The following is a 7463-nucleotide window of genomic DNA, read 5'->3' as shown; positions in this document are numbered from 1 at the left end:
TTGTAGTGAGAGAGGTGTTGATTGTTTTTTAAATTTTACTGAAGTAGAGTTGATTTACGAAGTTGTGCTTAATTTCTGCTGTAGAGCAAAGTGACTCAGTTATACATACATATGTATTCTTTTCAGTATTTTTTTCATTGTGGTTTATCACCAGATACTAAATATCATTTGCTGTGCTCTACAAGAGAGAGGTATTTATCTTCAGGTGTGACACTGTCCCATTTATATCAGGGATTCTCTTCTAGGACTATAGTTGGTGGAAAGGATTTTCTATCAGAATAGTTTAGACAGCTTCTTCAGATTATACATACACACTCACACATGCAAAACTGTACCCCAATCATCCCTAGTGCATACAAGGATGATTAAGGAGAGTGTGGACTCAGAGAATAGCTGTCCAGATGCCCTGTTGGGTAAGAATCATTAGGTCTGGACCAATGAGAGGCAGCTTATATAAAAATACTCATTTGATTCATCATTGTCAATTCACAAATCTAAACAGGAAAGACTTTCTATTTTTGTGTTGGGCACCTCTTACCATCACTCGTTTTCCTAAGCTCTGAATAATATAGATCAACTTACAAAGAGAAGGGAGGAGCGAAGAAAAGAAGGGAGAGGATGTACAGGGAGAGGAAAAGGAATAAGGAGGAAGAAAAAAATGGGAAAATTGAGGAAAAGAAGGGACTATAAGAAACAGAAGGGAATTCCTTATAAATTATCCTCTGAAAAAATAAAGTCTTTTGTTGGTGCCATGCACAGCAATAGAGGGGAAACAGGAAAAGAAGAGCCATGTGGGAAAGAAAGTTTGCTTAGTTGTCAATACATTAGATCCACAGTATAAATGTGCTCCTCCTCTCTGCTTTTTTTCTCAGAGAAAAATATATCTAAAAAAAGCTGAAAAGGACATTATGCAAGTAAATGTCACAATGATTGCATGAATCATGATTTTTTTCTTTCATCTGAACTAAATAAATATTTGAGTTGTACTTCATATTAGCTTTATGATAGGAGCTGAGAGATCAAAGATGAACTTCACTGTCCAAAGGAACTTTGTAGCTAAAGCTGAAGAACTTTGAAAGTTATGCTAGAGTCTGAAATTTACTCTGTTGGCAGCAGTATGTGTTTGATTGCACCTCAGCAATGGCACCCCACTCCAGTACTCTTGCCTGGAAAATCCCATGGACGGAGGAGCCTGGTAGGCTGCAGTCCATGGGGTGGCTAGGAGTTGGACACGACTGAGCGACTTCACTTTCACTTTTTACTTTCATGCACTGGAGAAGGAACGGCAACCCACTCCAGTGTTCTTGCCTGGAGAATCCCAGGAACGGGAAAGCCTGGTGGGCTGCCGTCTATGGGGTCACACAGAGTCGGACACGACTGAAGTGACTTAGCATAGCATAAGCAATATAATGATCAGTAAAATCAGATACATCTGTGCCTATTTAATGTGCTATTAATAAGGGAACATTGACTGTTTTTTGCTAATGTTTTACAGAGATTTCATTTTCCCATCTATTTTATTTAAAAGTATCTGTATTTTTACCTCTTAGCATATCTTTTTAAAAGAACATATATTTTTTAAAAAAGCCAACCTGACATTTTCTATTAATAGCCTATATTAATTCAAATGTAAAATCTAAAATCTTATGTTTAATTTATGTACAGATGTATTTGATTTGATTTTTATCACCTTGTTCTGTGCTTTTGATTTTTTAAGCTTTTTTCCTTTTTTTTTCAATTGTCCTCTTTTGCATTAATTTTGTCATCATTTCCCCTCCAGCTCTACTGTTGTGAAAATATATACTTCCTTCCTTCCTCCTTTGCTCCTTTTTATGTGATTACTTTAAAATTTTAATGTGCATGCTTAAACAGTGAAATACAATCAATAGTTGTACCCTTATCTGGAACAATGAAGTTCCTAGCTGATTTCATACCTTTGCTCAATTCTTGTGTTTTTATTGTCTACTATTTTAATACTACCTTGTCTGACACCCAACGAATTAAACAGTATTATTATTGTGGATTTATTTAGGCAGTGCTTATTTAGATTTATTTAGGCAGTGCTTATTTAGACTTATTTAGATGTTAATTATAATTTCTTTAAATTTGCTTCTGCTGACTTCACTTTGTGCTCTATTTCCTTCTGGAAATACATGAGGAATTCCGTTAGTGACATTTGTGGACAGCAAGCTGACTTAGTTTTTCTGAAAATGTCTTGTCAGCCACATTTTTAATAGATCAGCTTAGTTATAGTTATTTTTAAATTATTTTAGATTTTTTGCATCATTATAAAATTACTTTTGTTAATCTGACAGAATTTATGCTAACATAATTTGAAGATATTTATCAGTATCTTTAATTAAGAAAATTTCAAAAACACTCTAACTTTTAGCATTAGAGATATAGTCTCATTTCATATTTTTTTGTTCTCTCCATCTGGAGCTTTTGAGAGTTACATGTTGAAATTTCTAAATCTTTCTTTCCTGTTTCATAGTGTCTCTCATTTTTAGTGCTCTTTCTGGATAACTTGTCAGATTTTAGTATCAGGATAATGCTGTCTTCATAGAACAAATTAGAAAGTGTTCATTTCTGAAAGAATTTCTGTAAGAGTGGAATTATTTCTCCATTCCATATTGGGCTTCCCTGGTGACTCAGAAGGTAAAGAAACTGCTTGCAAGAGACCTGGGTTCCATCCCTGGGTCAGGAAAAGCCCTTGGAGCAGGGAATGGCTACCTACTCCAGTATTCTTGCCTGGAGAGTTCCATGGACAGAGGAACTTGGCAGGCTACAGTCCATGGGGTCACAAAGAGCTGGACAGGACTGAGCAACTAACACTTTCACTTTCCAAATTGATAAAACTCACTAGTAAAGCCACCTGTAACTTGAGTCTTCCCTGTGCAGAAGTTTTAAATTAAAGACATTAATCTCTTCAACAGATATAGGGCTAAGGAAATTGTTTCCTACTTTTTTTTTTTTCTCTTTTAGCTTTGGTAAGTTACATTTTTCTAAGAATTTCCTCTAAGAATTCCTAAGTTATTGCATTTGTTGTATAAATTGTTCAAAGCATCCCTTTTTTATGCTTGTGATGTCTGTGGCCTCTCTAGTCATATCCTTTTTTTCATTTCTGGTATTGAAAATGTGTATTTTATCTCTTTCTCATAGTCAGCTTATCTAAGGATTTCTGCAATTTTACTAATGTATTCAAAAATGCCAACTTGTGATTTACTGATTTTTCTCTACAGTTTTTCAGTTTTCTATTTCATTGATTTCTGCTCTTTTTAATCCTATTACCATCATTTTCATTTTCTTCCCTTACTGGACTGGGTAGTCATCCATTATAACATTTAAGGGGTATGATGATAATGGTTAGCTTGTTTACTTTCCATTTGAGTTTGAGGAATATTTTAATTATTTAGTATTAAGTATGCTGTTTGGTATAGATTATTTATTATTCATTTTTGGCCATGTGGCTTGTGGAATCTTAGTTTCATGACCAGGGATGGAACCCAAGACCCCTGCATTGGAAACACGGGGTTTTAACCACTTGACTACCAGGGAAGTCCCAGATGTAGGGGGTTTCTTTTTTGTCATATTAAAGAGTATCTTTTTTAAAGTTAATTTTTAATTGGAGTGTAATTGCTTTACAATGTTGTATGAGTTTCTGCTGTACATGGTGAATCAGCTGTAAGTATACATATATCCCCTCCCTCTCGACTCTCCCTCCTGCACCCCCAAGCCACGCCTCCAGATCGTCACAAAGCACTGAACTGAGCTCCCCGTGCTGCACAGCAGCTTCCACTGGCCATCTGCTTTATGACTGTAGTGTATATATGTCAGTCCTAGTCTCCCAGTCATTCCATCCTCCCCCTCCCATCTGTCCATTCTCTGTGTCTGCCTCTCTGTTCCTCCCTGCAAATAGGTTCATCTGTACCACTTTTTTTAGATTCCACATATATGTGCTAATACACGATATTTGTTTTTCTCTTTCTGAATTACTTCACTCTGTATGGCAGATGCCAGGTCCATTCACATCTCCACAAATGACCCAATTTCATTCCTTTTATGACTGAGTAGTATCCCACTGTATATATGTATTACATCTTCTTTGTCCATTCATCTATCAATGGAAATTTAGGTTGCTTCCCTGTCCTGGCTATGGCAAACAGTGCTGCAGTGAACACTGGGCTACATGTGTCTTTTTGAACCACGGTTTTCTCAGGGTATATGCCCAGTAGTGGGATTGCTAGGTCATATGGAAGTTCTATTTTTAGTTTTTAAGGAACCTGTATATTGTTCTCCATGGTGGCTGTATCAGTTTACTTGCCAGCTTTCAGCTATGTCCTGAAAAGTGCAGAATATGCCCTCTGCTGGAGAGTCACTGAAGTCCATCTTTGAACGGTAACGGTCTACCGCCACCACCTCTAATACTACTTTTAGCTATGAGCTGGGAGAGAGAATCACGTCACTAACATCTGATCTCCTTCTCTTATTAATTTTTTCTCTTTTGTTCCACTGACTAGTAACAGGAAATGTTTTCCTTTTCCTGTGAGACAAGAACTTCCCTTATATACTGTACTACTCTTCCTATTTTAGAGCCTATACTTTATTCAACTCTCTGAACTTTGAGTCTTAATATGTAAAAATTCAACATTACTATAAATTTATAAATATCAAGTTTGGAGAGGAGCAATGATTTTTCCCCTCTAAATTGATATAATTGATATCTGAATTCCTGTAATTTGAAACCAAAAAAATGTCATGTTTTTCAGATGAAAAGGAGTCAAGAAAAAGGAGAAAAACTTATTTAGAAGTCAAAATACAATAGGTCACACAAACATCTTGACATACTAAATAATCATATATATTTTAATTGATAAATCTTATAGCATATCATTGAAGTCAATCTTTATGGGAAAAGGAGGATTATTACCCCATGTTAAATTCTAGAAAGGCTTTCTGTAAAAGATTGGCATTATTAGAAGGAAATATAAGTAACTATAACTATTGTCATTATTTTCCCACACGAATAAGCATTCTCTTGCAAAACATGACAGTATTTTAGAAAATCATATCCTGATGTGTCTTGGTTGACCCTTTTGCGTATGTGGTTCCTCAAAAAATTAAACAGAGACTTACCATGTGACCCAGGGATTAAACTGCAAGGTACTTACCCACAAGAAATGGAAACATATATTCACACAGAAACTTGTATACAAATGTTTATAACAGGATTAATTGTAACAGCAAAAAGGTAGAAACAACCTAAATTTCAATCAGTGAATGAACAGATAAGTCAATTGTGATATACACATACAATGAAATACTCAGTCCAGTTCAGTTCAGTCACTGACAGGAACCTCAAAAATATTATGCAAATGAGAGATGCTAGCCACCAAAAGTCACATTCTGTATGTTTCTTTTAAATGATATATCCAGATTAAGCAAATCCATAGAGACAGAAAGTAGAGTAGAGCTTGCAAGGGGATGGCAGAACATTGAATAGGGAGTGATTAGCTAATGGTTATGAGGTATTTTATGGAATAATTAAAAAGTTTTGAAACTAGAGAGAGCTAGCTGTATCACAACATTGTTAATACACGAAATACCACTTAATGGTACACTTTAAAATGGTAATATTTTGCGAATTTCTCAAGGGAAATTTGTTTGAAAAAAAGTTTATATTATTGCAACTCTATCCACTAGAGGGCGCTACATCCATTGAGAAGCATAACACTTTTGGCAGAGGAGTTAGCCTTGCAAAAACACTTATTTTGCATCTATTTTAGATTAAAAAAAAAAAAAGATAGCAAATGTACATTTGGAAACATTCCTGGAAAAACAATGGTTTACATTTGAACATACCTCTTCAAGAAAAAAGCAGTTTGCAAAAGGTGTATTAAGATATCGTTTCTTGAGTATAGAAGACCTCTTAGTTCAAAAATTAAACCTGACTAAATTATGAAACTAAAAGAAAAAAGTGAATGGAAAGCATTTCAGAGACTCATAAAAAAAAGCTTAACGAGCAAAATGTCCAGGTATTCATATCAACACAAAGTTTCAAATATTTTTTCATTATTACTGTGAGTACTTGAGAGAGTCTTGAAAGCATCTGTATTTTCCTGAGCACAGGAAAATTAGATCATCATCTCCCTGAGCTACTATGGCTAGGGCTTCTTAACAAAGCAACGCAAGAAATCTCATTTATCTACATGTATATACATGAATATTTTTTCAGATCATCAGATCCAAAACCACACAGTAAGTTACTCTTCTTACAAAAGGAAAGTCTTTCTGCTACCATAAACAACAAATCCCAATTGTGGCAAGGAAGAAATAGCTTAAGAAAATATAATCCACAGGGAAAATATGATCCAAGCATTCTGATTAGTACCATATAATTATAGTATTGTACAGCTATTCTTGGGCTAATTTATAGAGTGGTCAGTTACCATTTTCCAAGACACTCTAACAGGAAGCAAAGCCTTCCTCAGAAATCTTATAAACACTATAAAGACCATCCTCTGAACAAAATCAGAATGATATCACTACTAAGTCTTCTATACAACAAGAAGCAGGGATACCAGTACAGACAGTTTGAAATGGCTCAATATGGAACTGGCAAAAAATATCTAGAAACATAAGCTTAATCATAGGCTTTTTTTAGGAACATCTGGAAATATACCACAATCTACTTTATAATCAATATATAAATCATATATAGATTTTTTCTAAAGTGCTTCAATTCAATTGTTCTAAAACCAACACATGAAATACCAATTAGATAACATATTGGCTTTCAATTGCTGAGTAATACTCACAGCACAGTGGTTCAAACAACTTATTATCTCAGAGTTTCTATGGAGCAGAGGCTGGGGACGGCTTACCTAGGTCCTCTATTCAGGGCATCACAAGGATGTAGTCAAGGTAGCGGCCAGGGCTGAGGTCTCATCAGACGCCTGAGGTCCTCTTTAAAGTTATGTGGTGATTGGTAGAATTCATTTTCTTTTAGCTATAGAACCCATGGTGGCTTGCTCTTCAAAGTCAGCAGAAGAAACTCTGTGCTTGCTTTGCAGTGAAGTCTCAGTGGTCACTGTAATGACACATACATGTCATTTTACATTTGTCCAAACCCATAGAATGTACAGCACCAAGGGTGAACTATAATGTAAGCTGTGGGCTGGTGATTATGATATACCAATGTAGGTTCACCAGTTAAAACAAAGGTACCAGGCTGGTAGAGGGCACTGATAATGGAGGAGGCTGTGCTTGTGTAGGGGCACGGGGCATATGAGAAACTACTGTCTCTTCCTCTCAATTTTTCTGTGAACCTAAAAGTGCTCTAAGAGCAATTGCGTGTTAAATAAATTTAAACCAATTGGATACCTTCATTACACCCACAAAATATTTTATGACACATATTAAAAGTATGCCCTCACAAAGAAACAAAAAGATTACTGATATTC

The sequence above is a fragment of the Bos indicus x Bos taurus genome, chromosome 2 (genome assembly GCF_003369695.1).
Source record: "Bos indicus x Bos taurus breed Angus x Brahman F1 hybrid chromosome 2, Bos_hybrid_MaternalHap_v2.0, whole genome shotgun sequence".
Taxonomy (NCBI): Eukaryota; Metazoa; Chordata; class Mammalia; order Artiodactyla; family Bovidae; genus Bos; species Bos indicus x Bos taurus.
This window is presented reverse-complemented; position numbering follows the sequence as displayed.